Raw genomic sequence first — 16,004 nt, forward strand, 5'->3', positions numbered from 1 at the left:
CGCCCCTGAATTGCTTGGATGTCTTCCTTTAATTCGACCTGATGGCTGTCCCAAACACTCGAGCAGTACTCCATAATGGGACGTACTAGCGTTTTATACGTCGTCTGCTACACTGTCCCAAAATTCTCCCTCCAAAAAGATGTCAAGCGATCGTCTTCCCGACAATCAATGTGAAGTGATCTTAATCCGTGATAAAAGTGTCCGCAACGTCAAATTTTACCCAATAAATTTAAGCTCAACTAAAACGTGTTTAGAGGCAGAATTTTGCTTAATTGACTTAGTGGATAGAAGGGAACGTAAATTTTCATTGGCCGTAGTTGTGTACGTGCCTGTGGCAGGTTTGAACCTCATAGGAAAGGGGTGATTAAGCCAACTGTGATACCAATTATGTGGCGCTGATGCAGTGATGTGCATTCTCTGGGATCGGATATATTCAGTATTTGGGTAGGGTACAGCGATTCCGGGATGCCTGGAAGTTTTATCTAGTATAGGCCATCGTTTCTGTGCCGGCTTGTGTTTAGGTTTCCTATTTGAACGTCACGCTAAAATTGATATTTGACAGCGTATAATGGAACTTTATGGGACATCATTTTACCTAGGGGAAACTGTTGTCACTGCCACAAGGTTCATTTCCCACAAAAATGGAACCAATTACACAGCTTAGAAGCCACTATGGATTAATCCGCCTGGTAAAATACTGCAAGGTACCGGTAAGCTAATATGGGTGAGCGTAGGAACTGATTTGCAGGGAAATATTTTATGTGTGGCTGAGCCACTAAGATAGGGAGCAGGTGATGTCCATTATATAAACTGAGAAAGGGTGGGGGAGAAAGGAAAGGAAAGGAACTATTGACGTCAACTGTATCGGGAGTTTATGCAGAAACAGCGGCGACAACAGCAAATGTGTGCTTACTAGGCAGCTGCATTAACCACTGCGCCACCTGGATACAGTGTTCGTCGCAATTGCGCGGACTGTCTCGATACGCCCCTCGCCCGACCCAAATTCCCACCTAGCACCACCTACCCGCAGTCTCCATCCATGTCCTCCATGCTCGCTACTTTGAGATTACGGCAGGAGGTCGGACGTAATTGTGCATCCACTCTGCAGATGGTGGATTCATTGTCCATCCAGGCAAATCAATTATATGAATGGATTGTGCCTGTTCTTTAGGACACAACGCATGCATGTTCGAAGAAACAGACATCGGGCATTGATATAAATGATTCACCTCGATAGGCAATGAATCCACTAACTTCAGTGCGACTACGAAGTCACGTCCGAGCTCTGAGGGGATCTCAAAGTAGCGAGCATGGACGAAATGGATGGGGACTGTAGATAGCTGGCGCTAAGTGGGAATGTGTGTTGGCCGAGGGGCGTACTGCACAAGTACGATAACCACTGTGTCCCGGGAGGGGAGGGGAGGGGGGGGCGCAGTGGTTAACGCAGCTGTCTATTAAGCAGGAGATACCGGGTTCGATTCCAGTCGGGCACACATTTTCACTCATCGCCCCTGATTGCACATAGAGTCCCGATGCAGCTGACATGAATACTCGCTTTCCGTTGGTTGGTTGGTTGTTTGGGGAAGGAGATCAGACAGCGTGGTCATCGGTCTCATCGGATGAGGGAAGGAAGTCGGCCGTGCCCTTTCAGAGGAACCATCCCGGCATTTGCCTGGAATGATTTAGGGAAATCACGGAAAACCTAAATCAGGATGGCCGGACGCGGGATTGAACCGTCGTCCTCCCGAATGCGAGTCCAGTGTCTAACCATTGCGCCACCTCGCTCGGTCTCGCTTTCCGTTCCTTTCTCTTCCATCCACCTTCAATTTGCATAAAATATATCACAGCTGCGGATTCCGCGTGGTGTCTGTTCTTTTAGGGATGTCCGAAAGAACAAACATCACGCATTCATGTAATAGGCGGTGTCCATTGGGATAGATAGTTTTGGGACTGAAGACAAGGACTTGTTTAAAGAATTGCTGGTCGTCACAGTGGATATTGCTAGTTCTGCAGGGTTGGCAGGAGAGCTTCTGTAATGTTTGGAAGGTAGGAGACGAGATACTGACAGAAGTATGACTGTGAGGACGGGGCTTGAGTCGTGCTTGGGTAGTTCAGTTGGTAGGGTACTTGCCCGCGAAAGGCAAAGGTCCCGAGTTCCAGTCTCGGTCCGGCACACAGTTTTAATCTAATAGTGGACCACATAGCATTAAAGTGGCTATTATCGTTGAAAGATCTATCAAGCAGATTAATATGTTGGGCATTGAAACAGTGAGTTTGATTTTGAAGTAAAGCATCGATCTGGTAAGAATCACCTCGCATCTGTGACAATAACGAGTCGTCGAACTGATTAGCCGCATATCGAAGGGGCTCCTTAACAGCAAGAAATTCGACAGTGAGGAAAGACTGCAGAAGTTGTGGATGTACCAGTCTCTGTATACCATGTTATGAAATAAACAAAAGACACTATTTGCACTCTTTGACAAACTTATTTACAGTTACCGCACTGACTGTAACTATTACCATGGCGACTAGAAGAGAAAATGTGCTCACTCCCCTAGTTCACCGGTTCTTCTGCGACGCTCTTGTGACGCACGGAATCACACGTTACTACGGTAAACGCAGCTCACGAAGTCATTCATTCATTCATGAAATTTATGGAATGAAATGACAGGTGCATGGATTTAATTAACTTACCACGGAGAACATCAGTTATCAGCTAGTTTAGATGGTTTCCGGGCAGTCATGAAAGATTTTGCAGACTTCAGCTTCTCTCAAATTTTTTAATGCCCTTGAAAAAACGGTATTTCATATGATGAAGAATCAGCTTAGGAACGATATCCATCATATGATCTTCGCAGCGTCCAATTTTGGATATTTATACACTAATGTGATCCAAACTATGTAGACTTCCATAAAACATGTCGCCTCATAAACTGTTGTCACGGAGTTTTATCACGACAATGTTTTCCACCGGCATAACAACACTGAAGACTCCTTTCGATGGGCACATGAGCCGTGTTTTAATGTAGAGGATCAGAAATCTCTAATAGATGTAAGTTGGGAGAATGGCATGTCATATGAGTTCCTACCTCAAATGCATGAACATTTAGCGCATTTCGTGACTCTTCTTGCTTGATACACCACTTAACCTGCCAGATGATAAACCAAACATTCATTTGCTGAGTTGCTTTCAAGACCATCCGACATAGCATGTGGATCGGATTGAGCCTCTGTGAAGTTATGTGGAACACACAGAGTTTTCTTAATTATGTCTTCCACTTGCAAAATCTTGTCTGTGTTATTTTGCTGCAAGTGTCTACCTAAAATCCGCATTTGCCTTGCATATGACGTCATCGAAAATTCACATCTACGTTCACAGTTTCTCTCGGAAGATAATTAAAGTTTAATAGGAAGGTAATCACACTATAAAATGGGGAAGCTGAGGAAGTCTATTACTGACCGATGATCATTGCAACTCAGAGACACTACAACACCGAAATGAGATCAAAATATATCCTGATTAAATTTTGCTGTCAGCAGGTAACTGAAACCTGTTTTCCCCAAGTATTCAGATACTCGTAAAATACTTCCAACGGTTACTCTTAGAGTTTTGTGAGTTCTTTCTAAAGCAAAACTCTTAATTTTATCGGCGAGAATGCTTCTTCATTTCATTAACGTTTAGCGAGCCTCTGAATTTTTGTGCAATGCTTTCTCAGGGAACAAAGATTTAAGTGCGTCCACTAAGTTGTTCATTCATCTGGTGAATGGTTCTGATGATTCGCTGCCTTCGAATTCTATTGCTTTAATTTCGCTTAACAGCTTTATGCCGTTGGTTACTAAGTTACTGAAAAACTACAGAACCAATCTTACATTCTTTCGTTGAAATGACGTGGGAACGCTGCCTTGGTCGCTTACGTTACAGAAGGCGGGACCATGTCACAAAAAAACTGGGCACAGCAACTATAAATACTCGCCATTTGGACCCTAGATGTACCTTGTCTTCGACTCCTGCCGACCCCGACATACTGCACGCCGACCGTAGGTTCACATGTGTACCTATCAGCTTCGACTATAGTCGCGTCGTCTGTTAGCTGCTGGTGTACGAGCCGCTGCTAAACTTGGCGGTACCGGGGCTCGAGCCAGTGCTACCAAGACGAGACTATCACCAAGATGACTTCATTCTGGCTCTGGGCGTCACCAAGGGTTCGCTTGCTGCACAACGAAGTGCTGCGGCCCTGACAGACCGACGTGAACGATAGGGTGTCCACTACACGCGCGTGCTGCCAGCCACACACATGATGTCAGTGTAGCTTCTACAAAGTCACACGAGCTGCTTTTAAGTCACTGAGGCGGCTAAAAGCCGCTCTTGCATACTCACTGCACTGAGCCAAGCAGGCTGCAGTATACAACGAAGAGGAAGCAACTACTGCCTGGAGGCCAGTGCATGCAACCGAGCTACTATCCACGTCTATACGAGCGCCTTACTGAATAATGAATGTTACTGCCCACTGCGCTCTATTGATTCCACAACTGCTGGGGAATTGGCAGTATGCAAACCGCAACCTACACGCGACATCCTGAGATGCCCACGCCGGACATTTGGTGGTGCCTAAACTCTCACCATCGTTACACCTTTTAGAGAGAAATAATTCATCAAACTGTGATAGATCTTTGGTAATCCAGATATTGCTGCAAAATGTCTTTTTCATTAAAAATTATTTTTAACTAAGGAATGTCGATTGATTTATGCGATGGAGTTCCCAGAATTAGTTGTCTCAGATGCTAATGAGTGTAGCAACATGTCGTTTATCATCATAAATTTAAGCTTACAAGTGACAAAAAGTGTCTCATATCTATAAATCTTTTTCCTGGTATTAATTTACATCTATATTGAAGCCAGACGATTTTAACCAAAGACAATCTTTCACATTAATCGTGCGTAAAATTGTGATGGTCCAAGTCGATCTCTTTCTACATCTACAATTACGTCCACATCTACATCAACATACTTCCTTCGCAGACCACAGTACTACTAGTTATTACCTTCCCTATTCCACTCGCAAATAGAATGAGGTAAAAATCTGTTAGCATGTCTCCGTAGGAGTCCTTATTTCTCGTATCTTATCTTCGTGGTTCTTACGCGAAATGATTGTTGACTGCAGTATAATCGTTCTGCAGTCAGCTTCAAACGCCGATTCTCTAAATTTTCTCAATAACGTTCCTCGAAAAGAACGTCGCCTTCCCTCCAGGGACTCCCGTTTGGTTCCCGAATCATCTCGGTAATACTTACGTGCTGTTCAAAGCTACTGGTAACAAACCTTTGCCCTAATACTTGTGGTTTTCATAGATGCAGTTGTGAAAAACTTTCTATGACATCATAATAATGGTACATGATAGTATGAATGTTAAGTATTTGCAAATCGTAGACAGCCCCTGTAGTCCTTAGAATGTAGCCTACCCAAACATCTCGTGTCAGATAACAACCTCTAATCTGTAGGTGGTCAGTTGTTTAGTCTAGGATTATCCAGGAATCGTGATTTCCAGAAACTCAGGAAGTACCTCGAAAATTTACTCCACTCAAGTGATCGGATCCTCAAAGAAAGGCTGCAGTTATAAAACCTCCGAACAGCACCGACGGTGTTGCATGTTGATTTGTGAAGGTGTGTATGCTCACATATTGTTTTCAGCATTGGACTATAAGCGAATTTTCCTATTGTTGGCCTCCTACTTCCTGTTACACACATAGTAATCTCACGTTCACGTGGATTTCACACGCTGTTGGTAATGGTATTGTGTAACTCATTCGCATCAAGCCCCCCCCATCCATACGTAAAAGTATACAGTTATCAGATAGTATTAAAGGTCTGAAACAATAGTGAGTAGTCTAGCAGTTAAACATACTGATGCTGTAAACAGTTAGTCAGCGGTACACTGAACAAAACAGTAACGGCATTCCCAGTTCCGCCTCCTCCGCATAGAGACACATAGGTGTCTTCGGGAGCAATTTGTAATAATATATTAATTACTAGATTTAGGCCATTCGTTTTTAGGGCTAGTACATCAATTACTAGCAGGCAAACGGCCAAACAGTCAAATTTTACTTAAAGTTAATGCTGGAGTACCGGTATAGGAAAACAGTAAGCATATTTGTTTAGTGGCAATTATTTGGTAGACACACAAGATCTCTCGTTTCGCTTAAATACTGTCCCCTTGCCCCTTGTACTCGGCGTAGTATTCTAGCACGACTGCAGCGTGAAATAATCCTAGTAATTCGAATCGAGATACTCAAAGTAGGTCTTTGATATGGTGGTGCTTGAGAGACCCATTGTCTGTATGACTTAGCAAATTTAGCACTGAAATGTTCCAGATCTGATTATCTCGGAGTGATAAGATCTCTTATCTTCACCCTTCTATCCGTAGGTCACTCAAGGCTTCCATTAGAAGGTCTTGCGATATTTCTGTCACATACCACACTAACGTATCAATAAGACTGCTGTCATATTTAACAAAGAAGCTACTTCGTGTTTAGCTGATTATTAGTGAATAATCAAGGTTACGTTTATGCAGCTACTACGCGTTACGTTTTACTGGATGGCGACAGATGTCAAAAAGAAGAAACGAGAGATAATTGAGTGGGCTGAACATTGTGATACATAAACCGCTGCAACGGATAAAACGTTCCTCCATACTGTTTGATGGCTATAGACAGTAAGGTAATAGCGCACATGAGGAAGCCACAATAATTGAAGAAGGAACTGGAAGAAACGTGGCAGAGAAGCATGAAAGTAGAGACATTTGACGCACCCGTCAAACACACGCAATCCTTTAAACGCAACCAGTAATTCAAGGATCAATCTTTTCCTAGCTTCTCATTTCAAATCAACAGATGACTTTTTCTGTTAGGTGACAAATTATAAGGAAAGGTATCACGGGGCAAGCTATCATCCTTCTGTCTTAAGAGGACCACGGTGGACGATAGCGTTACACTCCCATCTTCCTGGTACATAAAGGAATGAAATAAACAATAAAAATAAAACACATTTTGACGGTTTGCAAAATTAGCCTTAGGAAAGAATTTACACTATTTATTGTGGTGTCACCGCCAGACACCACACTTGCTAGGTGGTAGCCTTTATATCGGCCGCGGTCCGTTAGTATACGTCGGACCCGCGTGTCACCACTATCAGTGATTGCAGACCGAGCGCCGCCACACGGCAGGTCTAGAGAGACTTCCTAGCACTCGCCCGAGTTGTACAACCGACTTTGCTAGCGATGGTTCACTGACAAAATACGCTCTCATTTGCCGAGACGATAGTTAGCATAGCCTTCAGCTACGTCATTTGCTACGACCTAGCAAGGCGCCATTACCAGTTACTATTGATACTGAGTCATGTACAGTCAAGAGCGACGCTCATCATTTATGGATTAAAGTTAAGTATTCCACCAGCTACGTCCATTTTTCTAAAGTCTAATTTCCTTGTCCTGTTCCAGACCTCATGCCAGCCTGCGTGAGCTAAGACGCGTGCCTTTCGGCTTCCTCTAGTATACCGGTGTTGGCTCTCCTGCCAACCCACAACAATGGCGACGAGGCAACATCGCGTTCGTAACTATACTGCCATGATTTACTTGTGTAATGGCTTCGTCACCATCTCCAGATGTACTGTCCGAATTTTATCGCTTACAGAATCAGCAGACGCAGGCCTTACTGGATGCCCTTGGACAGCTCGTCCAGGGTCAACGTGCAATGCAAAACGATGCGGCAGCCGCCTCTCCACCGCTAACGCAGCCACAAAACGCAGTTGCACCACCTTTTCGTCCTTTTGATGCGGCACTGGAAAGCTGGACGGAGTGGTCAAGCCAATTTGGATTCCATCTCGCTGCCTACAGAATTCAAGGTAACGAGCGGCAGCCTTTTTCATTATCCTCCGTAGGGGTGCACACGTACCGTGTGATAGTCAAATTATTTCCCCGACGCGATGTAGCAACTCTGTCCTACGACGAAATTTTGTCTGCATTAGATGCATATTTCAAAGAATCAGTCAATGTAGTTGCCAAACGGTATACCTTCTTTCGTACAAAACGTACGGCAGGTCAGACTAATCGGGAGTGGGTTGCAACCTTGCAAGGCCTTACTAGGGATTGTGCTTTTGAGTGTCAATGTGGAAAAAAAAAAAATGGTTCAAATGGCTCTGAGCACTATGGGGCTTAACATCTTAGGTCATCAGTCCCCTGGAACTTAGAACTACTTAAACCTAACTAACCTAAGGACATCACACACATCCATGCCCGAGGCATGTGGACTCCCTTATTCAAATACTGTGGTGTGTGATGCAATTGCACAGAACGTTTCTGATGTTCGTATACGGGAACAGATTTTGAAACTAGTCAATCCCTCCCTTCAACAAGTGATGGACATATTGGATCGGCAGGACACACTTGACTTTGCTCAGGAATCATTTGAAACTTCGCCACCCGTGTGTCAGGTTAACCGGCCCGCCGGGCGAGCTGCACAGAACAGTAAACAGTCCTCGCGCAAGACCGCGCCGCTGCCGCCAGGCTCTCAGCCACGTGTACGGCGCCGGCAAGCAAATGCAGGGCTAAAATCATGCCCGCGGTGTGCTACTAGACATTCGCGTGAAAATTGCCCGTCACGACAAGCTATTTGCTTTTACTGTAATAAAAACGGACATGGTCAAAGTGTTTGCTAGAAAAAGCTCAGATTGGAAACTCAAAATCATTCCAGGCCCTTTGCTTCGCGCCGGAATCGGAATCGAACCAAGGATACTCAGGCTCGCGACACTTCGCCCATGGAAATTCATATAGTTCATTCCTCTCCGCCCAGTGTCACTCTCTCTAACAGTGACTGTGTTCGTCCCACAAATAGTGTGCGTCGACATCGCAGGAACTCCCGTCAAGTCGCAAGTGATTTTGTACCAGTGTCAGTTCACGTTGCACGAGACAGTCGCTCTTGTCGTCAGCACGACAATAAACTTTTTGTGGACTTGGACATTAACGGCAAATTGATACCATTCTAGCTCGATACCGGGGCTGCAGTTTCACTAATCAATCAAGACACTTACAAACCGCTGGGCACACCTCCGTTGCGTGCCGCAACTGTTAACTACCTATTCAGGTCACGAGCTCCCTGTGTTAGGACAGTGCAGCCTTCTTGCAACATACAAGGGACAAACAAAACTTGTGTCATTTTACGTCCTTCGTTCTTCTTCTGCAGTGAACTTGTTTGGTTTCGATTTATTTCAGCTGTTTAACTTGTCTATAGTAAATCAGGTCCTATCAGTGAACCAGACTGTGCCTTCAGACAGTGTTTCTCGTCTATGTGAAGAATTTGCAGACATTTTTGCACCGGGCCTCGGTTGCGCTAAGAACTATAAAGCACATTTGGAACTGGAAGTAAACACGCAACCGAAATTTTTCAGAGTGCGCAATGTTCCCCACGCATTGCGTGATGAGGTCGCAAAAACATTACACGATTTGGAATCACAAGGTGTAACTGAACGTGTGCAGCCTTCTCTCTGGGCATCACCCTTAGTAATTTCACCAAAACCTTCGGGAAAATTGAGACTTTGTGAGGACTTCAAGGCAACAGTGAATCCACAACTAGTGACTGCAACTTTTCCTTTACCCCGCCTGGAAGATCTTTTTGACAAACTGTGCCGGGGTAAACATTTTTCGAAGTTGGACCTAGCAGATGCGTACTTGCAAATACCGGTGGACGAAGAATCCCAGCGCGTTTTGGTGGTTAACACGCATCTTGGTTTGTACCGATTCAAACGACTGCCATTCGGTTGTGCATCCGCCCCTGCATTGTTTCAGCAATATCTACAAACTGTTTGTGCGTCAGTCCCTACTGCAGCAAACTATCTGGACGATATTGTGATCTCCGGAAAGACGGAAGAAGAACATTTAGCCAATCTCAGAACATTATTTCAGGTCTTGCGACAAAATGGTCTTCGCTTGCGGAAGGACAAACGTGTGTTTTTTGCTAGTGACTTACCCTATCTGGGACATGTACTCAATGCCCAAGGCATACATCGTAGTCCAGAGCACCTCCGTGCCATACAAGACTTGCCTTCGCCGCAGAATTTGAATCAGCTACAGAGTGTGCTGGGAAAAATCAACTATTATCATAAACATATCACACGCCTCTTCAAAAAAATGGCTCTGAGCACTATGGGACTTAACAGCTGGGGTCATCAGTCCTCTAGAACTTAGAACTACTTAAACCTAACCAACCTAAGGACATCACACACATCCATGCCCGAGGCAGGATTCGAACCTGCGACCGTAGCAGTCGCACAGTTCCGGACTGCGCGCCTAGAACCACGAGACCACCGCGGCCGGCCACGCCTCTTCCATTTCAGCTCCGCTTCATCGCTTACGCCGTAAAGGTGTTCCGTTCGTCTGGACGACGGAATGCGAACGCGCCTTTCGCCAGTTGAAATCGGTGTTGCTTTCCAATACTTGCCTTATGCCATTCGATCCCCAGAAGTCTCTTTTGTTGATGGTGGATGCATCGGATTTCGGGATCGGTGCTGTGCTTGCGCACAAAGATGGATCGCACGATCGCCCTATTGCCTTTGCGTCCAAATTGCTCTCGTCTGCGCAAAAAAATTATTCACAGATCGAGAAAGAAGCATTGGCTCTCGTATTTGGTGTTACAAAGTTTCATGATTTATTGTATGGTCGTCACTTTACCATCATCACAAACTCAAACCTTTGACATCGCATTTTCATCAGGTGAAGCCTGTACCTCCACGTACAGCGCAGAAATTCATTCGCTGGTCTATTTTCCTCTCGCAGTACCGCTACGATATCTTGTATCGGTCCACTGCTAAGCACGGAAACGCCGATGCGTTGTCCCGTTTGCCTGTTGCTGAGGATAGAGCATTCGATTCCTCCCAACTTGCTTGCATGTTCATTGATTCGGAAACCGATGACGTGGTCGAATCGTTTCCGATTGATTCTCGTCGTGTAGCTACAGCCGCAGCTGCCGACCCTGTCCTTGCTACCGTTTTGCGTTTTGTTGCTACGCAATGGCCCTTGTCAAAGTCACGGATCGGGGATCCGTTGGTTCGCCGATTTTTTGCTCACCAGGAGAGACTTTTTGTACGACGGGGTGTTTTGCTGTTGCGTTCTGATAATGATCAGTCCAGGGTCGTGGTCCAACGTTCGTTACAGTCCTCTGTCTTACAGCTTCTCCACCAAGGACATTGGGGTATAGTGAGAACGAAACAACTTGCTCGTCAGCACTGTACTTGGTTCGGAATCGATGCCGCAATTACGAATATCTGCTCTTCTTGCATGGTGTGTGCCGAACAACAATCAGCATCACCGCGGAAATTCTTTGCATGGCCAAAAGCCACTTCCCCTTGGCAACGCTTGCACATCGATTTTGCTGGTCCATTCTGGCATTCTCGATGGTTCGTTGTGGTAGATTCATTCAGTAATTTTCCTTTTGTTGTCCGGATGTCTTCCACGACGTCATGTGCCACCATCCAAGCGTTATCCGCTATCTTTTGCATTGAAGGTCTTCCACAAACTATTGTTTCCGACAATGACCCACAATTCATGTCCGCAGAATTTCAGTCATTCTGCAAGGCCAATGGTATTCAACATCTGACGTTCGCGCCGTTTTCGCCACAGCCAAACGGTGCCGCTGAACGATTGGTAAGCGACGTTGTCTACTACCGCAACTATCGAGGTTCACGGCGTTGGCTCGAAGAGCGCATTCTTCGCTGCCTCGGCCGCGCTATGTATCTGGTTTTGGGGGCCTCTGGTGAGGTGCGTCGGCATCTCAATCAGCTGCGCCTCTGTCGTCGCACGGGATCTGCCGCTCCCCGTCTGCTTTCAGCGACGGTGCCGTCCGGTCAGCGCCCTGGGGACCCATCTACTGGCTCGCCTCAGCCCCAGGTGTTACCGACGCTGCCTTCCATTTTGCCTCATGGCGACGCGCCGCCGCCGCCGTCGCCTGTTCTCCCGCCGGCGACGCCCGCAGTGGACGCGTCGCTGCAACCGCCGGGCGTCTCCCTGGTTCACGCGCCGCCGATCGCTTCCCGTGACCAGTTGTCCTCCGACATGGAACTCTTGCCCGTTCCGGACCATATGTCGCCTTCGCCCGTCGGGTGCCCCGGCCCGATGGAGGTCGTTCCTTCGGCCCCTCCTGTCTCTTTGCGGACGCATACACCGCATGTTGGCGTGCACCCTGGAGCAGGTTTCCAGGCGTTTCCTAGCTCCCCGCGGTCCGAATGGCAGGGTGCGGGTGGCACAGCCTCGCCTGTTGTTAGGCTCCCCACCTCGTCGCATACGTCAACATGGGGTCCTCCCCACGGCGGGCGGAAGCCTTATGCCACAACCGTGCGCCGATTTGCGGGGGAGGAATGTGGTGTCACCGCCAGGCACCACACTTGCTAGGTGGTAGCCTTTAAATCGGCCGCGGTCCGTTAGTATACGTCGGACCCGCGTGTCGCCACGATCAGTGATTGGAGACCGAGCGCCGCCACACGGCAGGTCTAGAGAGACTTCCTAGCACTCGCCCGAGTTGTACAACCGACTTTGATAGCGATGGTTCACTGACAAAATACGCTCTCATTTGCTGAGACGATAGTTAGCATAGCCTTCAGCTACGTCATTTGCTACGACCCAGCAAGGCGCCATTACCAGTTACTATTGATACTGAGTCATGTACAGTCAAGAGCGACGCTCAACATTTATGGATTAAAGTTAAGTATTCCACCAGCTACGTCCGTTTTTCTAAAGTCTAATTTCCTTGTCCTGTTCCAAACCTCACGCCAGCCTGCGTGAGCTAAAACGCGTGCCTTTCGGCTTCTTCTAGTATACCGGTGTTGGCTCTCCTGCCAACCCACAACAGTTATCGTAACGTATAATCACGATATACGACTCGTAGTCATAAAAGGTAAAATTAAATAATTTTTTTTTCTTTGTCGATATACGTCTGTAGATTTTGTACACCTTGAATCACCCACGACTGAGAACCGTAGCGTGCTGCTAGGATTTGATAAGATGACGATGGTCTGCTTCCTTTTTTGACCTGTCAGACCTCTTTTACGGTAATTTGGTGTAATTTATTCCAGAGTTTACGAGACTGCAGTTATATGCCCGTAAACAAGTAAGAAATTAGTTAAATACCTGTATACTTTAGAGCTGATAGTTAAAACTTTATGACTACCCTTCCTAACATGGTGCACTACTGTGCTATCAGAATTCTGCCAAGAGTAACTATTCATTTCCGTTTTTTATTAACTTCGTCAAAATCCCTAAGGTCTGCACATGAGTATTCGCATACATTCCTAATGCACATTTGTTTTCCACAATGTTTACATCATATGATTCGGGTGATCACTGTCCAAAAACTGTATTTAGATGTGATACTCAGTTACCAAATGAACTCAGAGTTTGCTCTCTGTGACAGTACATTCTGAAACTCAAATAATCTTCTTACAAATGGTTTTCTGCTTTCCACTAACTGACTTTGCTATAACATAATTTATTCCATGATAGCCGGCCGGGGTGGCCGAGCGGTTCTAGGCGCTACAGTCTGGAACCGCGCGACTGCTACGGTCGCACGTTCGAATCCTGCCTCGGGCATGGATGTGTGTGATGTCCTTAGGTTAGTTAGATTTAAGTAGTTCTAAGTTCTAGGGGACTGATGTCCTCAGCAGTTAAGTCCCATAGTGCTCAGAGCCATTTGAACCATTTTTTATTCCAAGATAAATAAAGTGTTGAGCAGAAAGTGCATACCTCTGACCAAATATATTATAGACAGGAGTAAATTGCGGGGAAAGATTATTCTAATAGTACAAATTACTACAAAATTTGATACTTATGCTAATGGATATATTTCCCTATCAACCAAACAAAATAGTCAGTTTACATGTGCTGTTGTTGCGATATTCAACCCGACGACTAGTTTGATGATGCAACAAATTACTTTTCCCCCATGACGGTTCAGACATCCTATCTGTGCACCTAAAGTTAAATATTCTTCCGCAGTAACACATTTAAAAAGCTTCTACTCTCTTCTTGTCTTCGTTACTTGTCATTCACGTTCTATTGCTCGCCAAGGCTACACTCCAGACACTTTATATTTTCAGCAAGTACTTCCGAACATTTAAATTTATGTTATATATTAACAAATTTCTCTTTGACAAAAATGCTACGTTTACGTCACCTGTATCTTGGCCACTATCAGTTACTTTGTTTCCCGCATAGCAAAACGCCTCTACTACTTTTAGTCAAGAGTGACCTCCGCTACACACCGTTGGGTGGCTTGCGGAGTATAAATGTAGATGTAGACGTAGATACCATTTTCTAATCTAATTTACTCAGCATCGCCTTATTTGATTTGCCTATACTCCATATTATCTGATTTTACTTTTGTTGATACTTATCTCATTTCACAAATGTATATGCTTTCCAAACCTCAATTATTATGACAACAAATGGTAAACTTTTTCAGAGGAGTATGTGTGTTTGGTTGTGGGGGGGGGGGGGTGAGGAGGGGTGGGCGTGGGGTGGGGGAGGGAGGAAGGACGATGTTATTGCTTCAGCTCACAGTATGTAAATAAAGTTAATCTGGTTACACTCAATTACTAGTTGCTATTCTTTAACTTGGACCAGTTTTCAGAATATTTACCGTTTTTACCAAACTGCATTTAGTTAGTAGGACATCAAGTTGGAAGGACGAGAAGCCCCTTCGACGCGAAGCAACGGGGAATCAAAACAATTGGTAAGCAGATGAAGGTCTACAAAAGACGAATTCTTGGCAGGACAACAAGAGGTATAAGGTGTGGTGTCACTATCTAGTTTTAGTAGAACTTGGAATAATTTGTAAGGCACCACGGTGTAGCATTGTGTCAAGCTACTGATGGGCAGTAAGCATGTGGTATCATGTGGGCCACAGCAACTAATTCTTGAAAGGATTGTGGGATGGGGTAGCCATACTCAGTGGAAAACTGCACCTTGCAGCGGTAATAGCCAGAGGGGGCAGGATGGTGTCACTACACCAGAGCAAGACTCTTGTTATGAGTTACATGACTGGGTGTGGGACTTTCGCGCAACAGGTGCACACCAGTGTCACATAAATAAAAGTAGCATTTGACGCAGAGACATGCGGAGTTCAGCAGCTCTACCAAGAGACCAGGTCAACGCCAGGCAATGAGGGGACTGGACAACGCCAGCTGCAGCCACGAGTTCGCGATCCCGTTTGGCCAGCCGCTTCCTGCACAGAGTCTCCTAGCAGGACTTGCTGCCACAGCGCTGCTGATCTGCCATCCGCGCCTACCAGAGTCTGACTTCTGGAATGGGGCAGCGGGTCATGTTCCATGCACGGTAGTCTTTCTGCACCTTCGCAGTGGATACTGGCGGGCCTGAAACCTCGAAATGCGAGCGTCTGCCACTGAAGAACACCGTTGTAGCATAACACGGAGCGCCTCTGACGCCAAGGCCGTGACCCACTGTCAGACCATTGGCCATCACTTTGCCTCATTTCTGCATTGCGGGGCGCTGACGTTGCGCGAAATCTTAAGAAAGTCGCGTGTGCAACATTGGAAACGTGAACAATAAGTACGGAAGCAGGGAACGCAGCATTAAGCTGAATAGGCTGGAGGCTTCAGTCACTCTGTAGACATCCTTGAGCTTCCCAACATGCACTGTACACCCAAAGGGCACACAATTTCTGAACTATGCAATTTACACAGGCAGGAATACACACTGAAAGGAAATTCTTGACCGTCAGCAGGCGTACAAAAATTTCATAATGTGCCATGAACGGGTCCACTTTGACCCCCCCCCCCCCCCCTTTCGCGCCCTATCCTAAAGTTCAACTTTCCTTATAGAAGGTACGTTTAGCTTCATAAGGTTACTGCAAAACAATGCGCAGCAGTAATGGATGATATGTGGAAGACCATAGAGGAACTCTGTGTCACTGTCATGCTCGTTTGGGAACCGGCAGCAATTATAAATCT

The 16,004-nt window shown here is 45.9% G+C and overlaps 1 protein-coding gene across 1 annotated transcript in view; it reads right to left on the reverse strand.

Annotated features, from left to right (window-relative positions):
• LOC124721953 (thrombospondin type-1 domain-containing protein 7A-like) overlaps positions 1–16,004 on the reverse strand; it is a 1,225,854-nt gene that overhangs the window by 598,849 nt on the left and 611,001 nt on the right. The window lies entirely within an intron of this gene.

Source organism: Schistocerca piceifrons, chromosome X (assembly GCF_021461385.2).
Source record: "Schistocerca piceifrons isolate TAMUIC-IGC-003096 chromosome X, iqSchPice1.1, whole genome shotgun sequence".
Taxonomy (NCBI): Eukaryota; Metazoa; Arthropoda; class Insecta; order Orthoptera; family Acrididae; genus Schistocerca; species Schistocerca piceifrons.